Below are 14406 nucleotides of genomic sequence, written 5' to 3' on the forward strand. Positions count from 1 at the left end.
GATCGTCGACTCACCATGATGGATACAAGAATACTTATTCCTTCATTAAGGATAGAGTAAAAATTATGTTGACTCCATTAAAGCCAAAAGATTGCCTAAAGAAATAAGAGAAAGATAAAGCACTCATCACTGTATCTAGTTTAAATAAAGCTTACCGTGAGTCAAGCCTTTTATACCTCTTATTAGTTTGTGAGGAGAATGAAGTATCTTCACCCTTATCCAAAGATGTTAAACCCATAATTGAAGAGTTTTGTGATGTTGTACCTAAAGAGATACCCCATGGACTACTGCCAATGCGAGATATTCAGCATGCCATTGATTTTATCCCTAGTTCTATAATTCTAAACAAGCTTGCTTATCGCATGAGTCCGTAAGAACATAAAGAGTTACAACATCAAGTCAAACAACTTTTGGAGAAAGGCCTGGTAAGAGAAAACGTTAGCCCCTGTGCTGTTCTTGCTTTATTAGTTCCAAAAAAAATATGAAACATGGCGTATTTGCATTGATAGTCGTGCTGTGAACAAAATCACCATCAAGTATCATTTCCCCATTCCTAGACTTGATGATTTGTTGGATCAATTGCATTGTGCTATCATCTTCTCCAAAATCGATCTGTGTAGTGGTTATCATCAAATTTGAATGCGACCTGGAGATGAATGGAAAACTGCATTTAAAACTCTTGATGAGCTATATGAATGAACAGTTATGCCATTTGGCCTCTCTAATGCACCCAGCACCTTTATGGGCCTAATGAACCATGTATTCTGTCCTTTTATTGGAAGTTTGTTATGGTTTATTTTGATGATATTTTGGTGTATAGTAAAAGTCAAAAAGAGTATCTGGAACATTTACGGCAGATATTTGAAGTACTTCGAGAGCACAAGCTTTTTGCTAACATAAAGAAGTGTAAATTTATGACAAACAAAGTTATCTTCCTAGGATATGTTGTTTCAAACAAAAGGATTGAAGTGGAGCAAAGCAAAGTTGATGCTATTGTCAATTAGCCAGTTTCAAAGTCACTTCATGATGTTCGAAGCTTTCATGGATTGACCTCCTTTTATCAACGTTTCATTAAAAACTTTAGTTCTATTGCTACTCCGCTTACTGAACGCCTTAAGCAAGATAATTTTATATGGAGTACCAAGGCACAACATAGCTTCGAGGAATTGAAAGAAAGGATTACTAAAGCTCCCATGCTTGCACTTTCGAACTTTGATTTGGTGTTTGAAGTTGATTGTGATGCCTCTAATGATGGTATTGGTGCTGTTCTTTTTCAAGAAGGAAGACCAATTGCCTTTTTTAGTGAGAAACTCAATGATGCAAGATTAAAGTACTCAACATATGATAAGGAGTTTTATGTTGTTATTCGAGCCCTCGATCATTAGAGCCATTATTTGTTGCCAAAAGAATTCATCTTGTATTTTGACCATGAAGCCCTCAAACACCTTAACTCCCAACAAAAGCTTAATCAGCAACATGTAGCTTGGAGTGAGTTTCTTCAGGCCTTTTTAATTCTCCTCAAGCACAAATTAGGTGCACAAAACAAAATAGCTGATGCTTTAAGTCGTCGTCTTACTCTCCTATCTACCTTACAATTGAAGGTTGTTGGCTTTGAAGTTGTGAAAGAATTGTATGAAAAAGATCTTGAATTTGGTGAGATATGGAAATTCAATTCCCAATATCCTTATCGACAATTTCATCAACAAAAAGGGTATCTTTTCAAAGGTAACCAATTATGCATGCCTCAATGTTCTTTACGCCAATCTATTATTTGGGAAGCTCATAATGGAGGATTAGCTGGACATTTTGGGGGAGACAAAACATTAGCTTTTCTGAAAGAAAAGTTTTATTGGCCCAAGCTGGAGCGAGATATCATCCGACATATTCAAAGGTGTCGTATTTGCCATATTGTCAAACTTGGAAATCAAAACATTGGTATGTATAAACCATTACCTATTCTTGAAGCTCCTTGGGTAGATATGAGTATGGATTTTGTTTTGGGTTTTAGAACTCAAAGGCAAAGGACTCTATAATGGTAGTCATCGATACACTTTCCAAAATGGCTCATTTTTGTGCCATGCCATAAAACTGATGATGCTTCTCACGTAGCTGATTTGTACTTTAAAGAAATTGTGTGTCTTCATGGAATTCCAAAAACCATCACTTCAGATCGAGATGTAAAGTTCATGAGTCATTTCTGACGGACTCTCTACAGGAAAATGGGAACTCATTTACAATTTAATTCAGCAAGTCACCCTTAAACTGATGGTCAAATAGAAGTCGTTAACAAAAGTTTGGGAAACTTGTTACGAAGCTTTGTGGGTAAACACATTTGTTAATTGGATCTTGTGTTAGCACAAGCAAAATTTTTTACAATAATTCTGTGACCCAAACCATTGGAAGATTTCCCTTTGAAGTAGTGTATGGAAAACGCCCTCTTAGTCCTTTGGAACTTCTTGCATTACCAACTACTCGTGAATTTAGTGTTGATGCGGAAGAACGTACTAAGCAAATCAAGAACCTTCATGAAGAAGTTCAACAGAAGACTATTCATCAGACTGACAAATACCAAAAGCAAGCCAATAAGCACAAAAGGCCAGCTAGTTTTAAAAAAAGAGACTTAGTCTGGATTCATTTAAGAAACGAACGTTTTCCTAAATCTCGTGCAAAACTATCTCCGCGAGCTGATGGACCATTCCAAGTCTTGGAACGTATTAATGAGAATGCTTACAAGATTGAACTTCCTGAAGATTATGAAGTTTCTGCAACTTTCAATGTAGTTGATCTTTCTCCTTATTATGGAGAACATGATGAAGATATGGATCTTGAAGACGTCTCCAACCTAGAGGGAATGATATAGAAGTATATTATTAGAATATTATTATTTAGGAATTATAGGTTTAATAAAAAAAAATTTTTACTTGTATTAGGACTTTAAGCTAGTCATGTTCTATTTAGGAATAGAACACCCATTTTATTTAAATCTCTTGTTAATTTTTCTAATTGTATAAGACAACTAGGAGTAGAGTTTTATTAGGATATAGGCCTATAATACTATAAATAGGACCCTTAAGCTTAGTTATTATTCACATTCAAGTTGAGAGTTAATAAATAATATTTTCTTAAGTAAGAGTGCTTATTTCTCTAGGCTCTTTTCAAAGAGTAGAAGGTTTTCGTATCTTTGGCCTAGCCAACGAAAGTGGGATTTTAGCTATTTTTTTACCCTAGTGGGGTTTTCAACCTTGCCAAGATTGGTGATTCACCTTAGTGGGGTCTTCAACCTTGCCATGATTGGTGTCTTTCATAACACTTAGGTGTCTTTACAACACCCCGGCGTCACCTCATGTGTGTACCAAACTGCTCAAATTCATGTGCATATGTCGATGGTGATTACCATTGTTGTCGGTTAGGGACTGCATAGTATGGTATGTTTGAAGTAGTATAAACCTGATTTCGGTGATTACTATGTTGGAGAGCTTGTTCATGTGGTATAACATTTTTATAATGTTTCTTAACGGTCACAAACACTACAACTCCCCTCTCATCTCACAAAATACTTGATAAATCTTGATCGTCCCTGATAATTGGGCTTGAAATCCCTGTGGCATGACTAAGTAATACATGTAGCTTGATTTCATGATTCTGTGAGTTTACCCCAACAACATCTTCAACCAACTTCATCAGGCCTGAAAATGACAAATCACTCCCAACATCCCTTATTCATGTCTCACCACCCTTGTAAGTGTCATCTACCTAATGACCATCATATGTAATCATAAGCTTCACATTTGGCACATTCTTGAAATTTAACAGAAAATAAGTGTCACAATCAATCAATTTACCAAAAATGTGTCACGCAATGCTTAAAAGGTAGTCTCACAATGTCCAAGTCATATAATGCCTAAAAGCCACTCACGCAAAGCCTACTACCTAATCACGCAATACTTCAGTCACGCAATGCCTAAAACTGGTCACGTAATGCCTAAAAACCAATCACACAATGCCTAAAACCAGTCATACAATGCCTAAGTTTCAGAGATGTAATGATTGAGTCACACAATGCCTAAAAGCTAGTCTCGCAATGCCTAAGTTACGTACTGCCAAAAACTAATCTTGCAATACCTAAAAACTAGTAACGCCATGCCTAAAAACTAATTGATGTGCTTGCTCACAAGTAGGTTTAAGTTGCCAAGGTCATACAGTGTTCTAATTTACAAATATGTTTAATTAATTTCAACCCCCAACTTTGGGGTTTCATTCTAAGAATATAAACCAATGAACCCAACAACCCAAAACGCATACCTTGATGTCATCTCTACTTTTCAGGGTGTTGAGATAGACAGTGTTTGGCAAGAGAGAGAAATAGGGATTTAATATTGGAATTTTTGTTTAGATGGCAAGATAGAGAAAGCGGGACCATTTAATTTGTCGAAAATTGTTTAAAGGGCATTGTTGTCAAGTCATGTCAAAAATTAGGTAAAAACAGTTAAAATTATAATAAGGGACATTTTTTAGTTGAGTTTATGAGGGTTATTTCTCATAGTTTCCTAAAAAAAAAAAAAAGAAACTGAGTGATAAAGAATTGATTATAATAAAAAATGATAAAAATAGTAAGAAAGGAGAAAAGAGAAAAAAAATTAGGGTACCTTTCGTATCTAGAGTTATTTTTCTTTTTGATAAAAATATTAGTTTGACAACTAGAATAAAACCAATTAATTTTTATGAGGGACAAAAAGTGTTTTTCAAACTAATGTAGATAAGTGTATTTTTAATAAATCCTCAAGGATGGTAATTATTTTTTGTAATTGAATTAAATATAATTAAATATGTTTAATATATAAATGAATTATTTAACTTAACTAAAATTTAAAGATAATTTTTAAACTAATTGAATCTTCAAATTTTTTTGAATAATTAATTAAATCTCACAATTGTTTTTTTAAAAACAAAAAAAGTCATAAAAAATGAAAAAAGCAAAGAAATGAAAATAAAAAGAAATAAATAACAAAATGTTATGAATATATGTGAATATTCATTGTATTTCATAATATCAATGTATCTCCACAAATCCAATGTACATATTTATGTTAATACATCTCTATCTTCTAGTTTCATTCAGTGTATGTACATTCATATCTACTAAGGTCATCCCCTCTATTTATGTAAATTCATTTTTCCTCCTTCTATGTGTGCCTATAAAGCAAAGCATTGTCGTTGATAGTAGATATACTGGAACAAGAAATGAAATAGACGATCTCTTTACATTCTTACTATTTCTCTCTAATATTCTCTTTCATAGTTATATTTCACAATACGTTATCAGCACAAGGTTTTAACCAATGAAGAAGGTAATTTTTTTAATTTTTCAACCAATTAGATTTTAATTTTGTATTTCGTCCAACCGGCCTGAAGTCAACAATGGACCTTGAGCCTCCTTTCATCCTTTAAAGTGGCGGTGGTCTTTGAGAATCCTGTAGTTAACACCTAAAGTTGTTAATACAAGTGCAAATGGGAATCATCGAGAAAAAGGAAGATGTTTGTTTGCTTGATAGTACAATGACACATACCATACTTTGTGGCAAACATTTTTTCTTGAGTGTGACATTGCGCAAGGCAAATGTCCATACAATATCAAGTCTCGTTGGGATTATTGATGGCTCCGGAAATACCACAATTATTTTGCCAAATGGCACCACCTTACATATCGAGGATGCATTGCTAAGCAGTAGATCAAAGGGGAAGCTATTTAGCTTCAAAGATGTACACTGTAATGGGTACCAGCTTGAGACAATTTATAAGCAAAATAAGAAATGTCTTTACCTCACTTCTTATAGGATGGGTCAAAAAACCATCCATGAGAAGCTAGAAGCTTCAACTCTAGAATTGTATTGTATCAGTATTAGAGTTGTTGAATCCTACGTTACCACGTCTTGGAAACTAGTAAATCCCGATGAGTTTGGACTTTGGCATGATCACTTAGGTCACCCAAAAGCTACGATGATGTGTAAGATAATCCAAAATGGTAGAGGAAACCTTTTAAAGGATAGAAAGGTTTTGTTGTTCAAAAAATAAACTTGTGAAACTTGTTCATAAGAAAAGCTCATTGTTAAATCTTTTATGACAAAAGTGAATCTTGAATCCCCCTTCATTCTTGTAAAGAATTTAGGGTGATATTTGTGGACCAATATAATAAGCAAGTGGGTTGTTCCGATATTTCATGGTATTAGTGGACGTATCCTACAAATGGTCCCACGTTTTCCTATTATCTACGCACAATTTTTCCTTTGCACGTTTACTTGCGTAGATTATAAAGCACATTTCCCTAATTATCCAATCAAGAACATAAGGATAGATAATGCTGGTGAATTTACATGAAAGAGCTTTGATGCGTATTGTGCTTCACTAGGAATCGAGGTTGAGCACTAGTTCCACATTTTTTTACTAAAAACAGATTGACAAAATCCCTGATTAAACGCATCCAAGTTATTGCTCATACTCTATTATTAAGGACAAAGCTTAACTATTCAGCTTGAGGTCATGCTATTTTGCATGCGATGGGACTAATTAAATTGTGCCCCACTTCTAGTCTCCTGCAGTCTCTCATGCAGTTGGTTATAGGCTATGAACCAGACATTTCACATTTACTCACATTTGGTTGCGCTGTACAGGTGCCTATAACACCGTCAAAAAAGACTAAAATGGGTCCCCAATACCGTTTAGGCGTTTACGTTAGGTTTGATTTATCATTCATTATTAGGTTCTTGAAACCAACGATGGATGATCTTTTTACCGCTAGATTCGTTGATTGTCATTTCAATGAAACAGTGTTTCCACCAGTTAAGATACCTAAGGCTTCTGTGTCTAAGAAGCATAAACCAATTGATATTTTCTCCTGGAATGAGAAAAATCTATCCCATTTAAATCCAAGAACTCTTGAATTTGAAAATAAAGTACAGCGTATAATCCATTTACAAGCTATTGCCAATAGACTTTTTGACGCATTTAATGATGCTGCCCAAGTTACAAAGTCTCATATTCTAGTAGTGAAAGTTCCAGCTAGGATTTATGTTCTTGAAGAACAAGCTGAAATGGATCAAAATGGCTTATGCCTAAAGCATGCAAAATCGATATGAATAAAAGACATTGACCTTCGAAAACGAAAAAGGAGGAATCAGGAATCCACTTCAAAAGAGCTTGGTGTTGAGCTTGCTTTAAAAAAATCCTATTGCCCCTGAAGAGGTACAAGCCCATGAAAAGAAAACCGACCCCAAGAGTACCGAGATTTCCATTTCATAGTTTAATGTGATTTAAGATCGGAATGAGATGATCATCGATGGTGCTTTTGCACTCTTAATTACTCATGAGATTATAAATGATGATTATGAACTGTGATCTATTATCGAATGTTGTCAAAGGCAAGATTGACCTAAGTGGGAGGAAGCAATAAGGCTGAATTGGCTTCTTTAGCTAAACGAGAGATTTTTAGGCTTGTATCTCGAACCCTTAACAATGTAAAGCCCATTGGATGCAAGCGGATCTTTATTCAGAAATGAAATGAAAAAAATGAGGTCGAGAGGTATAAAGCCTGACTCGTTGCCCAAGGCTTTTCTCAGATACTTGGTATTAATTATGATGACATGTATTCACTCTGTGATAGATATGATGACCTTTCGTTTCCTTATTAGCCTAGTAGTTTCTGAAAAACAAGAAATGTGCCTTATGGACGTTGTGACGGCATATCTATGTCGTTCATTAGACTCCAATATTTATATGAAAATTCTCAAGGGATTCAAAATGCCTGAAGCATACATTCCTTGCAACTTATTCTCAATAAAGTTACAAAGATCTTTGTACGAGTTAAAGTAATCTGACCACATGTGGTATTAATGCTTAAGTGAATACCTAATTAAGGAAGGGTACAAAAATGATTCTATCTTCCCATGCATGTTTATTAAGAAATCGAAAATCGGATTTGCTATGATAGCAGTTTATGTCGACAATATGAAGTTGATTGGAACTCCAAAAATGTTATATAAAACTGTTGAAAATTTGAAAAGGGAGTTTGAAGTTAAAGATTTGGGTAAAACCAAACTTTGTCTTGGTTTAGAGCTTAAGCACAAAGCAAATATAATACTTGTCCATTAGTCAACATACATTTAGAGATTGCTTAAATGTTTCAACATGAGCAAGGCTCACCCATTGAGCACCCCTATGGTTGTAAAGTCTTTTAATCCCTAAAAGGACTTGTTTAGTCCCAAAGAACTTGATGAGGAGATACTTGGTCTTGAAGTACCATATCTAAATATAATTGGGTCTTTGATGTACTTGGCACAATGTATAAAATTGATATCGCTTTTGTGGTAAATTTATTGGTACGTTTTATTTTTGAGCCAACTTAGAGACACTAGACTAGAATAAAAACATATCTTTCGTTATCTCTGAGGAACCATAGATTTGGGATTATATTATTCCAAGGATTCCACTAACTCTGGTTTTGTTGATCCACTAATGCGGGATATAAATCTAATCCGCATAAGGCTCGCTCTCAAACAGGTTATTTATTTTGCTATAACGACAACACCATTTCTTGGCACTCTACTAAGCAAACACTAGTAGCTACTCCTCTAACCACTTTGAGATTATCACTCTATATCAAGTCATTATAATGCATATTCATAATTCTTAGTGTTTAACACCGGTTACAATTTTTTCTATTATAATTTATGAAGATAATGCTGCTTGTGTTGTACAAGTCAAGAGAGGATATATTAAAGGTGATAGGACTAAGCATATCTCGCTGAAATTTTTCTACACTCACAAACTCTAGGAAAGTCAACAAGTTGACATGAAATAGATTCACTCCATCAATAATCTTGAAGATCTTTTTACCAAATCATTGCTAATGTCAACATTTGAGAAATTAGTATATGGCATTGGAATGCGGCAAGGTAACAAGGTGCAAGATTGATTTGCCCTTGGAATGGCAAAGTATCAAATACTCTAGAAATGGTAAACCTTAGAAGTGGCAATATGGCTTAATTGAAGGGAGCAATTATGGACTATGCACTGTAATCTTTTTTTCCTTCTGATTAGTTTTGTCCCACTAGATTTTTTTGGCTTAAAATTTTTAATGAGGTAGTCCACAAATGGCAATATGGCTCAATTGAAGGGGAGCAATTATGGACTATACACTGTACTCTTTTTTCTTTCTGATCGATTGTTGTCTCACTGGTTTTTTTGGCTTAAGGTTTTTAATAGAGTAATACAACAGACATTTAAGGAAGAGTGTTATGAATATATGTGAATATCCATTGTATTTTATAACATCCAATGTATCTCTCTGTATCCAATGTACATATTTATATTGAGACATTTCTATCTCTTGGTTTCATTCAGTGTATGTGAATTTTTATTTACTAAGTTCATCTTCTCTATTTATGTAAATTCATTTCCCTTTCATCTATGCGTGCCTATAAATAAAGGTATTGTAGTAGATGGTAGATATATTGGAATAAGAAATGAAAATAGAAGATCTTCTTATATTCGTACTACTTCTTTCTAATATTCTTTTTTAAAATTAGAGCATTTTTTTTAGCCCTTAAAAATAACGTGTTTTTGTAAATAACCCTCGAGATAATTTTAACTATTTTTAGCCACCAGAATAGATTTTGTGACAAAAATGCCCTTAATGAGCCGTCTTCGTTAGCGTGCACTCTCAAATAGGCTGAAAATAGGAGAAAAAAATAAATATGCAAAGATTGGTTGTGCAAAATACCCATTTTTTTCGAAGGTTGTGCAAAACAAAATAATGTTGCATGAGATGGGTTTTCAGAGATTTGGGACATGGCATTCAGATAATAGGAGAAGAGAGATATTAAATGGAACGAGGAACTGGTCGTCATGATGGAAAGCTTGGCTAATGATGTGAAACCAAAAATCCTTGATACGGTGGTGAATTGAAAGGAGAAATATGTGAACCCAAAGCAGGAAATGGTCTTGCTATAGCAGGCCATATGTTAGACGGTTGTCGTAGGGCAGGGTTTAAAGTTTGTGAAACGTCATGTTGGGAATGTGTGACACAGCACCACTTAGAGTTGGTGAGACGCCATATAGGGAATCTGTGAGACCCCAGAGTTAAGAGTTGGTGACACGTCATGGTGGGAATCTGTGACACGACAGCGTTCAGAGTTGGTGAGACGCCATGGAAGGAATCTGTGACATGCCAATGTTAAGAGTTAGTGACACAGCATGGAGGGAATCTGTGACACACTAGCTTTCAGAGTTGGTGAGACGCCATGGAGGGAATTTTTGACACACCAGAGTTAAGAGTTGGTGACACAGCATGGAGGGAATTTGTGACACGCCAACGTTCAGAGTTTGTGAGACACCATGGAGGGAATCTGTGACACGCCATGGAGAGAATCTATGACATACCAGCGTTCAGAGTTCGTGACATGCCATGGAGGGAATCTGTGACACGCCAAAGTTCAGAGTTAGTGACAAGCCATGGAGGGAAGCTGTGACACGCTAAAGTTCGGAGTTGGTGACACGCCATGGTCATGGTTTAGAGTGTGTGACACGGCATTACTTGAAAAGTCGACACGCCATGGTCATGGTTTAGAGTGTGTGACACAGCACTGCTTAAGCAACTGAAACGTCATGGTTTGAAATAGAGAGAGAAAAAAAAAGCAGGTAATCATTTGGACTTTCACTGAATTAATTCCCCTTTTTTAGAATAAATAAGAATATTATAAGTCCATTTTTCATTTTAAACAGTTATTATTCAGAATTTGTAACGTTTGTGCAATTCATTTCTCATTCCCGTTGGTATCGAAGTGTTCGAAAAGGCTCTTGGCAAGCGTAACGACACCACAGCACCAGCAAAAATGCCGGCCATGAATGAAGAGGTCAATGAGTCTCAAATTAAAACATTCTTGTGTTCATTAATTTTTTGATTTTTTTTTGGGTTTGTTTGATATGTTCAGATTTTTTGTTTTGTTTTGCAAATGTTTAGACTGTGTTTTGTTGCTGGTTTGATGGTTGTTGGGGTTAAGTCGTAGTGGTTTTAAGGATTTTGGGTGTTTACCGTGTGACGCCATTGTTATTATAGTTAGTTATTGGCGTGTGACAGCATTTTACTTGATATGCATGGCATGTGATAGCATTTTACTTGATATGCATGGCGTCTGATAGCATTTTACTTGATATGCATGGCGTGTCACAACATTTTACTTGTTATGGATGGCGTGTGATAGCATTTTACTTGATATGCATGGCATGTCACAACGTTTAACTTGTTATGCATGGCGTGTCACAACATTTTACTTGCAATGCATGGCGTATCACAACATTTTGCTTACAGTGCATGGCGTGTCACAACATTTATTCCTTATTTATGTCTTCAGTGTACCTTGTTGCACATGACGACTTAACTCATTGGTGTATGTGTGCCATGTTTTGCAGATCCAGCGCAGACAATATGAGGATCTTGACAGTTTGCTGATTGTCCCGAGGGAGAAGTAGGCGTTCAACGTCGCAATTAACACCCGTGGTCGCAACTGCATTACATCACAAAGAATCTCCAACAGAAGGGGGAGTACGATTCAGTTAAGCGTACCTACTTCGGAATGCTCCTGAACGTCTATCTACAAGGGTACTTTTGCTCCGGTCTCTTGCACAGCATCATGATTTGCCGGATCACTGAGAGCTAGTCAATGGACCACGAGCTATGGTTTGCCATTGGCAAGAGCTATCAAAGTAGGAGTTTTGCCTCATCATCGGGCTGAAGTTTGGTCCAATGCCCGATGTGTTCAGACGACCATACGAGGTTGCTGCGGAGGGAATTCATGACAGATACTGGAACAGGCAAGAGAGCGTTAAGCTGCAGGCTTTGCTTGATATGTTCCGCAGGGGGAACTTCCAGCCATCAGGAGACTCGACCAAGATGGCACTCGTCTTGATAGCGAATAACATTTTATTTGGTCAAGACTACCGTAGACGGGTGACGCCTTTATAGCTATCATTGATGGAAAGTCTTCCCATTGGGGTACTATGTTTGGAAGCTGACCTTGGACTACTTTTTAAAGGGGTTCGAAGTGCCTGACTCAAGCGTGACAAAGGAAACTCGATTACGCTACAACATTTACGGATTCGCATAGGTGATACAAGTACTATCATGTAACATTTTTCAGTTTCCTTTTGAAAAAAAAATTTATGGGTGCACTCGTTTATGATTTACGGTCTAATAATGGTTACATTTGGCATGCAATTCTGGGCAATGGAGGCAATTCCTGCCCTCCAAAAAATAATTGCCCCATTTGGTCCGAAGGACAATGTCTACCCACGAATGTGCAGAAGGGATTGCAATCAGAAGCCAAAAGACTTCTACAAGGCAATTCAGAAGTTAGAGTCATCTGACCATATGAGTGAACAGTTGCTAATTTTTGCGTTATATTTGTATATTAATTTTCCCTTTTCGATAATGACAACATTTTATTTATTTTTTTGCAGTTGTGGGCACTAGAGACGTTGGAACCCACCGCGGATGATGCCCTCTAAGAGAATTTTGTGGACCTTGATGTCCCCTTATCGGAGGGCCACGAGTACCTGCCAATAGGGCACATGGAGGATCGGTCGGATTGAGGCTTAGGAGCGAAGCAAAAAAAGAGAGGCTTGAAGGAGAAAAGAGTCTCTGGTGGCACGAAGCAAATGCGCACCGTTGCTGCTTTAGTTGATGACCTGTCGGGCCTTGAGTTGATGGATGAAGGGGACGACCATGATCAAGGCAGTGAATAGCCGGTAAGGACAATTGTAACGGTTCTGTGTTCTCCAATTCCATATGTGATTATCGAATAACATTTCTATGTTTGCAGTTGGACCATGCACCGGCAGCTTCAGAACCACCCATCAGTCCTCCTCATATGCAAAGTGGAAATGACCCATCAGTAAGATCGATTCTAACGGTTTGTGTTCTATATTCCCACATATGTTTATCGAGTAACACAGTAATTTATATAATTACAATTTACGAAAGCGATTACAAGTCCTCAAGCACCGATCGGTTGCCTCAATCGCAAGCAGCTAACGAGCCGACTGTAAGGATATTAAAGTTGTAATGGTTAATGTTCAACAATTCCATACATGATTATTGAATAACACAGTTATATATGTAATTGCAGTTTACGGAAGTGACGATAAGTCCTCAAGCATCGATTGGTCTGGCTCCACCGTAGACTACTAACCAGCCACCGGTTAGGATATTAAAGTTGTAACAGTTAATGTTCAACAATTCCATATATGATTATTGAATAACACAGTTATATATGTTATTTCAGTTGACCTAGTCGAGAATAATCAATGACGGAGCAGTCACTACCCGTCAGCTCTGACGGATCATGCGCAAGCATGAAAAAGAGATGTTGGAGCTGAAGGCTTTAATTCAATCATTGAGTCTAGCAATGTAGATGCTTGAGGACTGTATCGTTGGTCGGATTCTTGACGGCCTTAAATTACAAGTACGTTATTCTATCTTCGCTTGTATTTTGATGGTTTACGTTTAGCAACTGTTTAGACTGTATTTTCTTGCTGGTTTGATGGTTTTTGGGGTTAAGTGGTAGTGGTTTAACTAGTTTTTGGTCATTAGCAGGTTCGGACATTTGTATTATAGTTAGTTATTGCCGTGTCAGCCTTAACGTGTGACAACATTTGACTTGATATGCATGGCGTGTCACAACATTTTACTTGTTATTCATGGCGTGTCACAACGTTTGATTTGATATGCATGGCGTGTCAGAACATTTTGCTTCTTATCCTTAGCGTGTCATAACAATTTACTTGTTATGGATGGCGTGTCACAACGTTTAACTTGTTATGCATGGTGTGTCACAACGTTTAACTTGTTTTGCATGGCGTGTGACAACATTTTACTTGATATGCACCGCGTGTCACAACATTTTACTTGTTTTGCATGGCGTGTGACAACATTTTACTTGATATGCATGGCGTGTCACAACATTTTACTGTTTATGGTTTGTGGTATTTTATGAGTTAACTAACTGTTTTTCCAATTTTGTAGGGCGGTCCATCTCATGGTGTTGGTCTGGAGCACGATGATGCTAATGATGAACAGCATCATGAACCTGGTGTTGACATTGAAGATGACGTTCTTGATGTTGACGGAGAGAACGTAACTCATGTCGATGACATCGTCGATGAAGCTGTGGCAGTGGATGTCACCCTTTAATCAGATGATGCTAAAAGAGAGCATGTTCCTCTGCCCGAGTCCATTATCGATGCATTTGCTGAAGGGGACGGGGAGCCTAACGTAGTCGTGGCTGAAGGAGAGCATCTTTCTCTGATCGATGCATTCGTCAACATAGCAGCAAGAGCTATTGTTCTTTATCGTGG

Source organism: Theobroma cacao, chromosome 1 (assembly GCF_053813885.1).
Source record: "Theobroma cacao isolate CCN51 chromosome 1, ASM5381388v1, whole genome shotgun sequence".
Lineage (NCBI taxonomy): Eukaryota > Viridiplantae > Streptophyta > Magnoliopsida > Malvales > Malvaceae > Theobroma > Theobroma cacao.